We start from the raw sequence: 7762 nt of genomic DNA on the forward strand, positions 1-7762 counted from the left end.
GATTGTGTGTCTGTCTGTCTGTCTATCTGTTGAGACAAAGAGTTAGATAGAATAATAGGAGTTTAATTCACACATATTTGAAAATACAGAGCTCTATTCCTCTGAGTCTCTTAATTTTACATTCTAATTTATGTTCAGTGTTTTGCACAAAATGTGGATGTTACACTCAAAAACTATGCACTTTTCCACCCCCCACTTCCACATACCCCATGCCCTTTCCTGACACCCTCCCAAGAGAATCAGACAATCCACTGTAGTGGTTAGTTTTACGTGTCCACTTGATAGAGCCATAGGGTCCCCTGATATTTGGTCAAACATTATTCTGGGTGTTTCTGCTAAGGTGTTTTGAGATTAATGTTTACATCAGGAGACTGAGTAAAGCAGATTGCTCTCCCTAATGTGAGTGATGGGGGCATTATTCAATCAGTTGAAAACCTGAATAGAACAAAATTACTGACCCTTGAGTAAGAGAGAATTCTTCCTGCCTACCAGCCTTTGAACTGGAACTACACCACTGGCTGTTCTAGTTCTCAGGCCTTAGGACTTACTGGAGTTAAACCATCAGCTCTCCTGGATCTCCAGCTGGCCTCCTGCAGATTTTGGGACTTGCCAGCCTCCATAATCATGTAAGCCAAATTTTTTTTTTTTTTTTGAGATGGAGTTTCACCTCGTCACCCAGGTTGGAGTGCAATGGCACAATCTTGGCTCACTGCAACCTCTGCCTCCTGGGTTCAAGCAATTCTCCTGCCTCAGCCCCCCGAGTAACTGGGATTATAGGTGCCTGCCACCACAGCTGGCTAATTTTTTGTATTTTTAGCAGAAATGGAGTTTCACCATGTTGGCCAGGTTGGTCTCAAATTCCTGACCTCAGGTGATCCACCCACTTCACCCTCCCAAAGTGCTGGGATTACAGGCGTGAGCCACTGTGCCTGGCCTGATTCTTTATAATAAATCTCTCTCTCTCTCTCTTCTCTTTTTTTTTCCTCTCTCTCCACACGCAAACACACACCCCCACACACACACCATTGCTTCTGCATTTCTGGAGAATGCTAATACAGTGACCTTCGGAACCTGTGGTGAGTCAGGGTGTGGAATGCATGAAATGTGTAAGGTGAATGACTGGCTTTGTGAGTCACATCCCAGGTCAAGGACTGAGCATGATGGGCAGGTCATCACCATCACAAGTCTCGCCCTGTCCAGTCTGTTTGTACTGCCATCAAGGCAAACAAAAATCAGAGGTTCCGACTACTGGGTTGAGCTAAGCACACTGGACACGGGTGAAGTTTACTGGGGGCCAACCTGCTGGATCTCCTATCATCAGCTTTTCTCTGCATATGCAAACTAAAGCTTTATGAAGGAAAAGAGTTCTGGAAGACAGAAAAGCCCTGATGATCTAAATAAATAATATCTAGGCATATAATTGGCACCGTGGCACACTCATTGACAGAGAACAAGCTTGGGGAAGGGGTGTCTTCCTCCCAGCGGTCTCCAGCTGGCCCCCTGAGACTGTGGCTGCCCCTGAGCCACAGAGGAATACACTCAACCTTACAGCTGGAAGGACCTGGCCCTAATAAAAATGTACCAAAGGCTTGTAGAAGCAAGACCTTTCCCCAGGCTGCAGTTTTCAGAAAGGGCAATGATTTACCTGAGCTTCTGATCAAACCCACAACAATCTGGAGTCCTCAACTGATTCGAAATGAAACTCTATTTCCTTCCTTTGGCTTCATTTCCTTCTGGTCAATATTTGTTCCACCATTTCCAGGCTGAAGATTATTCTTTTTAGTGGAAAAGACATGGTAACTAGGATTTGATGGGCTCTGTGTTCTCTGAGTCAGAAGGTAGAATAGAAAGAGTCATTATACTCACAACAGTTGACATGGGTTCTGGTGCCACTTCATCAATAACTTATCAGAGTTTTAAACGCCTGTGGGTATCTTTCTCTGTTCTGCAAAATGAGACCTTTAGATTGTGTGCTGATTAAGGTTTACAGGCTACAGTGTTGTAACAAAGACAAGCCAAAGTACAGTGGCTTAAATAAGAAGTTTATGCCTCTTTTTCACCAAACTTTCAAGTATTCGGTTGGTGCAAAAGTAACTGTGATTTTTGCCATTAAAAGTGGTTCAGGGATGGTGGGTTAGCTCTACTCAAAAAGGTCCAGGGAGCCAGGCTAGGGGGTCAACATGTGACTTTTGCCTCTGGATCCAAGGCAGCAGAAACAGGGAGAAGGAAGGTCCAGGGATTTCTACTTTAACTAGAAATGTACACATCACTCTGCTCATATCCCACTGGCCGGTGTCATTGCCACGTTGCCACCAACTGCGAAAAAAGGCGGGAAAATTCAGTTTGTAATTGAGCAGTCATGTATCCACCTAAAGCTGGGAATGGGGCAAGGGGGAAGAGAGCTCTATTAGTAAACAAGAAAAGAGAAAAATAAATATGGGGAGCGACTCTACCACTGACAACATGATCTTGAAAGTTCTTTTGGCTCATAAGACAAAAAAGGCTAGGTTCTTCAGCAATTACACAATCTTTCCCCAGCATTGGCTTTATTCTGTTGTCATTTCCTTTTTCCAAATAGTCCATTTTCTTGTTTGACACATTTCACAATCCACAGCTCACTGTGGCCCTGAGTCTCCCTGACCTCATCCACGTGAGCTGGCCTTAGCTTCCATCTTTTACGGGATCACTCTTAAAATCTGAACTTATTAGCGGGCTTTGCAGGCAGTTCTGTTGATTCTTAGATGCCTTCACTTAGTCTCTTCCTTGCTACTATCCTGGTTATTAGTTGAATCTTGGAATCTCCTGGGTTATTTTCAGATTTTTTCTCCCAGTAATCTTTCTGAAAGAGGAGACAGGTAGGTGGCATTTATTGGTAATGCCCAGATAAATTTCCCTGAGGTTCCTGTACCATAGAGTGCCCCACCCTGGTGGACAGAACCAAGGCTGGGGGAGCAGCCCCCTATATCATTTACCACTACTTTCAGAAGCTGAAAGAGATTAAGGCAAATCAATATCCACAAGGCTTGATTTTCAGTAGACAAACTATTGCCCCATTACTGCTTCCTCGGTCTAAAGTGAAATTTCGACACCAGTATTTCACCTGAAAATGACCATGGCAAGCTCTTCATGTCCCAGTTTTCTTGCCGATGTTTCTCTCTGCTGACCACATCCTCTGTGCACTCTTTACCATGGTCCAGCCTCCTCTGGCCAAAACATCAGCCAGCACTGACAATGCCCTTGACTGTGGTCCTGCAGTGCACTGCCCTGACCCTTGAGCGACCTTCTCCTATTCCTTATTCTGGATTTTGGTTTCTCATGAAGACTCTCATTGTCTAAAGAACAGGAACCTTGCCTGGATGGAAGAAGAGAGAAAACAAAGTGTGCAGGGCTAAGGGAAGAGGGAGGGAGCCAAGGAGAAGACTGAAAAAGAGCAGAGCTTGGCAGGAGCTCCTTCCCCAGGGGCCATGGCTGACAAATTCCCTGAGCCGCAAGCGATGGTAGCCAAGGAAGTGGGTACAGCCAGCTGGCTACGCAGCTCTAGAAAGCCAGAAACTCCGGACTGATGGGTCCTCAAGAGTGCGCTTTGGAAAAGGAAAATGAAATTCCATCAGCGAGACCTAATGAGAAGGCCGCAGCCTCTGGTGAGCAGATGGAGCAGAGAGGAGGAGCTCTGACATTCATCTCTAGAGTGTGGGTGATGTGGGTGAAGAGCACAGCCAGCCACAGGGGCACAGAGTAGGTCAGAACCACAGGACCCCCTGTGCAGGGCTTGGCGAGTTGCCTTTTGGTGGAGAGAGGGCTGGAGAGACCCGGCCAGCCTTGTGGACTCCACAGAGGTAGCTGTTGGTGTGAATCTTTGCCCGGCAACATTTGCTGCTGACCATCCACCTTTTCCAGGTGAGGTAAGGGGGAGATTAGAGCAAAAACAGAAAAGGGGGTGCAGAGGGAATCTTCTTTTTCTCTGTATCAGAGGCTCAAAATGAATAATAATGATGGGTGGACTGAATCTAAAGTCACCCTGGTTTGAGTTTTGCTCAGTCCAAGAAGAAATGATTGTAACAGTTTACATCAGGACATAGAATTGAAATTACTGCTCCCTCTTTCAAATATCAAACCACCCACAGAATCAGTTCCAGGTTTAGCAGGGGAAGGAGAGAGGCAGGACAGCAGTAATCTGGATTGAATGCAGGTTTTATCTTCGCAGAAAGAATAAGCTCTTCTCTTACAGTGCCTTTCATTTAAAGTGCTCTTAAGAGCTGATGAGAATCGAGGTCATCGTAGAACCTCCTCTGTACTCAAGAAAAAGGAGAGGCAGAAATCTCACCCTCCTCCAGCTGACATGTGAGGGAATAGAAGGACCCAGCTGCAAATTGCCCAGAAGGACTGGGACTTAGGGAGAAAGGCTTGGGGACAAGAAGGACATTTAGAAGCACAGTTCTCAGACGGGCTACCTTCCCAGGCTCTGCGCCTCAGACACTCAGAGTTAGGCAAGTTCCATTTTCCAATATTATAGAACTTTTAACTTTTCTCACTGATTCCAGGGCTCCTCAACACCCTGGAGAAGCCCCATGACACAAATCTATGTCTTTGGGGATCAGAGATATTACCAGGTTTCCCAGAAGTCAAGATGGATCTCAAGACCGGGCACAGTGGCTCACGTCTGTAATCCCAGCACTTTGGGAGGATGGATCACCCAGACACGTGGATCACTTAAGGTCAGGAGTTCAAGACCGGCCCATCCCTATTAAAAATACAAAAATTAGCCAGGCGTGGTGGTGCACGCCCGTAGTCCCAGCTACTAGGGAGCCTGAAGCAGGAGAATTGCTTGAACCCAGGAGGCGGAGGTTGCAGTGTGCCGAGATCACACCACACTGCACTCCAGCCTGGATGACAGAGAGGGACTCCATTTTTAAAAAAAAGAAAGATGGGTCTCAAGACATATAAGCAGATTCCACAGTGAGCTTTCCTGCCTACAACCCCACCTCTACCACAAACATTTTACAGGTGAAGCCAGACTACAATTTAGTTTTAAATTGGCTGCCTTGAGGAAGAAATATTTTCCAAACGGAAAGTCCAACCAATGTTATGTTTGGGGGAATCACAGATGAAGACAAGAAGTTGTCTTCCACGTGCGTGTCTTGGGGTGACAGCCGGGGAGGGGTTATGGGCTGACTGGATGTGAATTTTAAGCCTTTGGTGGAACTTGGTAAACAGTATGAATTTAGTCCATAAATCTGGGGCACAAGAAACAACCCATTTCTTTGTTTTTCTAAGTGAGCTTAAACCTGGCTCAGCCTCTTAAGTCACTTTTAATTTCTTTTGGGTCATAAAAAATATCCTGGGGTTTACGCAATTCAGGAAACTTGGGGAAGGGCCGCCTTTCTTCAGTACCTTGTACTCATTACTTTGATGCTCAATGGGAAGACTCTGCGGCTTCAAGTATCCTCCTTCCAAGCCAAGAAGGGAGGTAGTGGTTCCTGTTCAAGCCACAGACATCTCCACACTCATCCTATCCAAGGTCCTGCAACCTCCAGCCCACTGTACAGAGGCAGAGTACACACAGATCTCCACTCACAAAGAGCCCGGCACCACTTCAGCCTCCTGTGCAGGCATCTCACTCTTTCTCAGGTTGGATCTCCCTTCTCCTTCAACCTGAAAGTCCTCCAGTTCTTGGATAAACCAGCTCCTCCCCCAAACAAGCCTATACTTGTTTCTCCCCTGGGGCAAGGGAAGTCCAGCTCTTGGAACACAGAGTCCTGGCTGTCCTTGAGAGGAGGTGGGAAATGCTGCTCATTCCTTCAGAAGGCTTAAAGTTTGGAAAACGAGAGAGAATGAATTCCTCAGTCAGGATCTACTGTATGGGGGAGCCACTCAGCCAACCTTCACCCCCGTCAGTGATTTCGTAGCTGGACCAGACCAATATGGTTCAACTTCTATGTAACGAAGTTCTGAGCTGTTTTTTTTTTCAGTTCCATGGACCCTAACCTGAGCGTGCCCAGATGAACCAAGCAGGCAGCCACCCGGGGAACCTAAGTCCTGGAGTTGGGGAATGGGGACTGAATTGAGGCGTGAATCCAACATGGCAGGATCCAGGATCCAATCAGATTGAACTCTGGTGTCACCCCATGGCAGGATCTAGTCAGATCAGGCCTCCTGGCATCACCTCATTGCAAGATCCAATCAGATCACACCTCATTACCCTATGCTTATAAAACCTGACCCAGCCCTCAACTGGAGAGACACTGCTTTGGGAACCATACCTGGGGTTCTCCTTACTTGTTACAAGTAATAACATCCCCTTGCTAAATCTTCCTTGGTTGTGGTCATTGGGTTGACACCCACCAAGCAACTGAACCCATCCGTTGTGTGGATGATAATTTCCCAGACTCCTGTGTAATGATCAGGGAGGAGGAAGCCCAGGATCCAGGCTCTATTCTCTTTCCTAGATTCTCTGCATAAAGGTACCTGACCAAGTGGAGGCTGAACATGGGTTCCTGACCAAGTGGGGCTGATCAGGGCTCCTCTCCCAAGTCCTGTGTCCTGCTGTGAACCTGTTGACTTGGAGGAGGCACCTTTTGCTAATTCATGCAAAGGCACCACATGGCCTAGGGGTGGCCTTGTGCCTATAAATCTGCATGCCCCTCAGGCATCAGTACAACTTGGAAGTACCACTCTGTCCTGTGAGATTCACATTTAGCCCAGGATTACCATGATGAAGGGAGAAAATGGGAAGTGGCCTGCCCCACACTGGGAACCATTGCCCAGCCATGTGACAGAGTGGAAGATCACCCAGCATGCTTGAGGGATGTGACCCAGCTCAGCTTACCTCTGTGGTAGGTCATGCCAGGCCGAAGCAAAAAAATTCTTCCTTGGGACAGGCTCTTCCTGGAAACCCTCTCCTCCAGCTGGGGAAACATGCTCAGCCTACTGGAAAAAAATGCAACAGGAGTTGAGAAACATGGATTGTTATTCCTTTAAATCACCTTGTGAAAATGATTTATCTTCTCTGGTCCTTGGTTTCCCCATCACCAGGATACCAGATCCTGCATAGGTTGGTTAGAGGATCACATTAAATCAAAGGATAAAACTGATAGGAAAAGCACAAAGAACTCCACAAATACAAAATAGAGAGGAGTGGGAGTACTGCCATATGCAGGGGACCTTTCCTTCTCTTTCAAATCAGATCTGTGCTCCTGTATCAGACCTTGAACAAACATAGAGTGTAGGAGTCCATAAGGAAGTCAGGACATCATAGAAACATTTTTTGATACAGAACGAAATGTCTCCTATGTCAGAAGAGGACACATGACCTTCCTCAGTCTTTCCAAACTCCCAACCACAGTCTCCAGGAGCTGGAAAAGAATTTGCCTACCCTAGTTTGGGTCAGGTGATGTTCCTTGTCCCACCCCTCGAAGCCACGCAGAGACAGCAGCCCACCGGGGGCTGATTCTCTTGAAACCTTCATCCTTTCCTGGTCACGTCCAGCCACGCACCCAGCTCTGGGAAAGAAAAGGGACGGGGGTGGCATTGGCACAAGAGGTCTGGAGGCAGGAGGAGGGGACAGTGAATCCTCAGTCCCCTTGCCAGAGCAGACTTGGACCCTAAAAATAGTTTCATGATGTCAACCAGAACAAAGCCTTCTTTGGCTCCAGGAGTAAAACTTCTCAGTCTGGAATTCAACCGAAGGCTTTGTTACAAATACTTTACATGACAGAACCTATTAATATCTCCAGCTAATTGCTCCCAGTTTTGTAATCTCTGT

The 7762-nt window shown here is 46.8% G+C and overlaps 1 long non-coding RNA gene across 1 annotated transcript in view; it reads right to left on the reverse strand.

The window, feature by feature from the left end:
• Window positions 1-7543, reverse strand: part of LOC144330781 (uncharacterized) — a 68042-nt gene extending 60499 nt beyond the window's left edge. Inside the window, exons 1-2 of the long non-coding RNA XR_013397259.1 lie at window positions 7373-7543; window positions 6827-6927 (exon numbers count right to left, since the gene is read on the reverse strand). This is a non-coding gene — a long non-coding RNA (uncharacterized LOC144330781). The remainder of the gene's footprint in view (window positions 1-6826; window positions 6928-7372) is intronic.
• Between the last annotated feature and the right edge of the window lie 219 nt (window positions 7544-7762).

The sequence above is a fragment of the Macaca mulatta genome, chromosome 8, assembly GCF_049350105.2.
Source record: "Macaca mulatta isolate MMU2019108-1 chromosome 8, T2T-MMU8v2.0, whole genome shotgun sequence".
In the NCBI taxonomy this organism is placed as follows: domain Eukaryota; kingdom Metazoa; phylum Chordata; class Mammalia; order Primates; family Cercopithecidae; genus Macaca; species Macaca mulatta.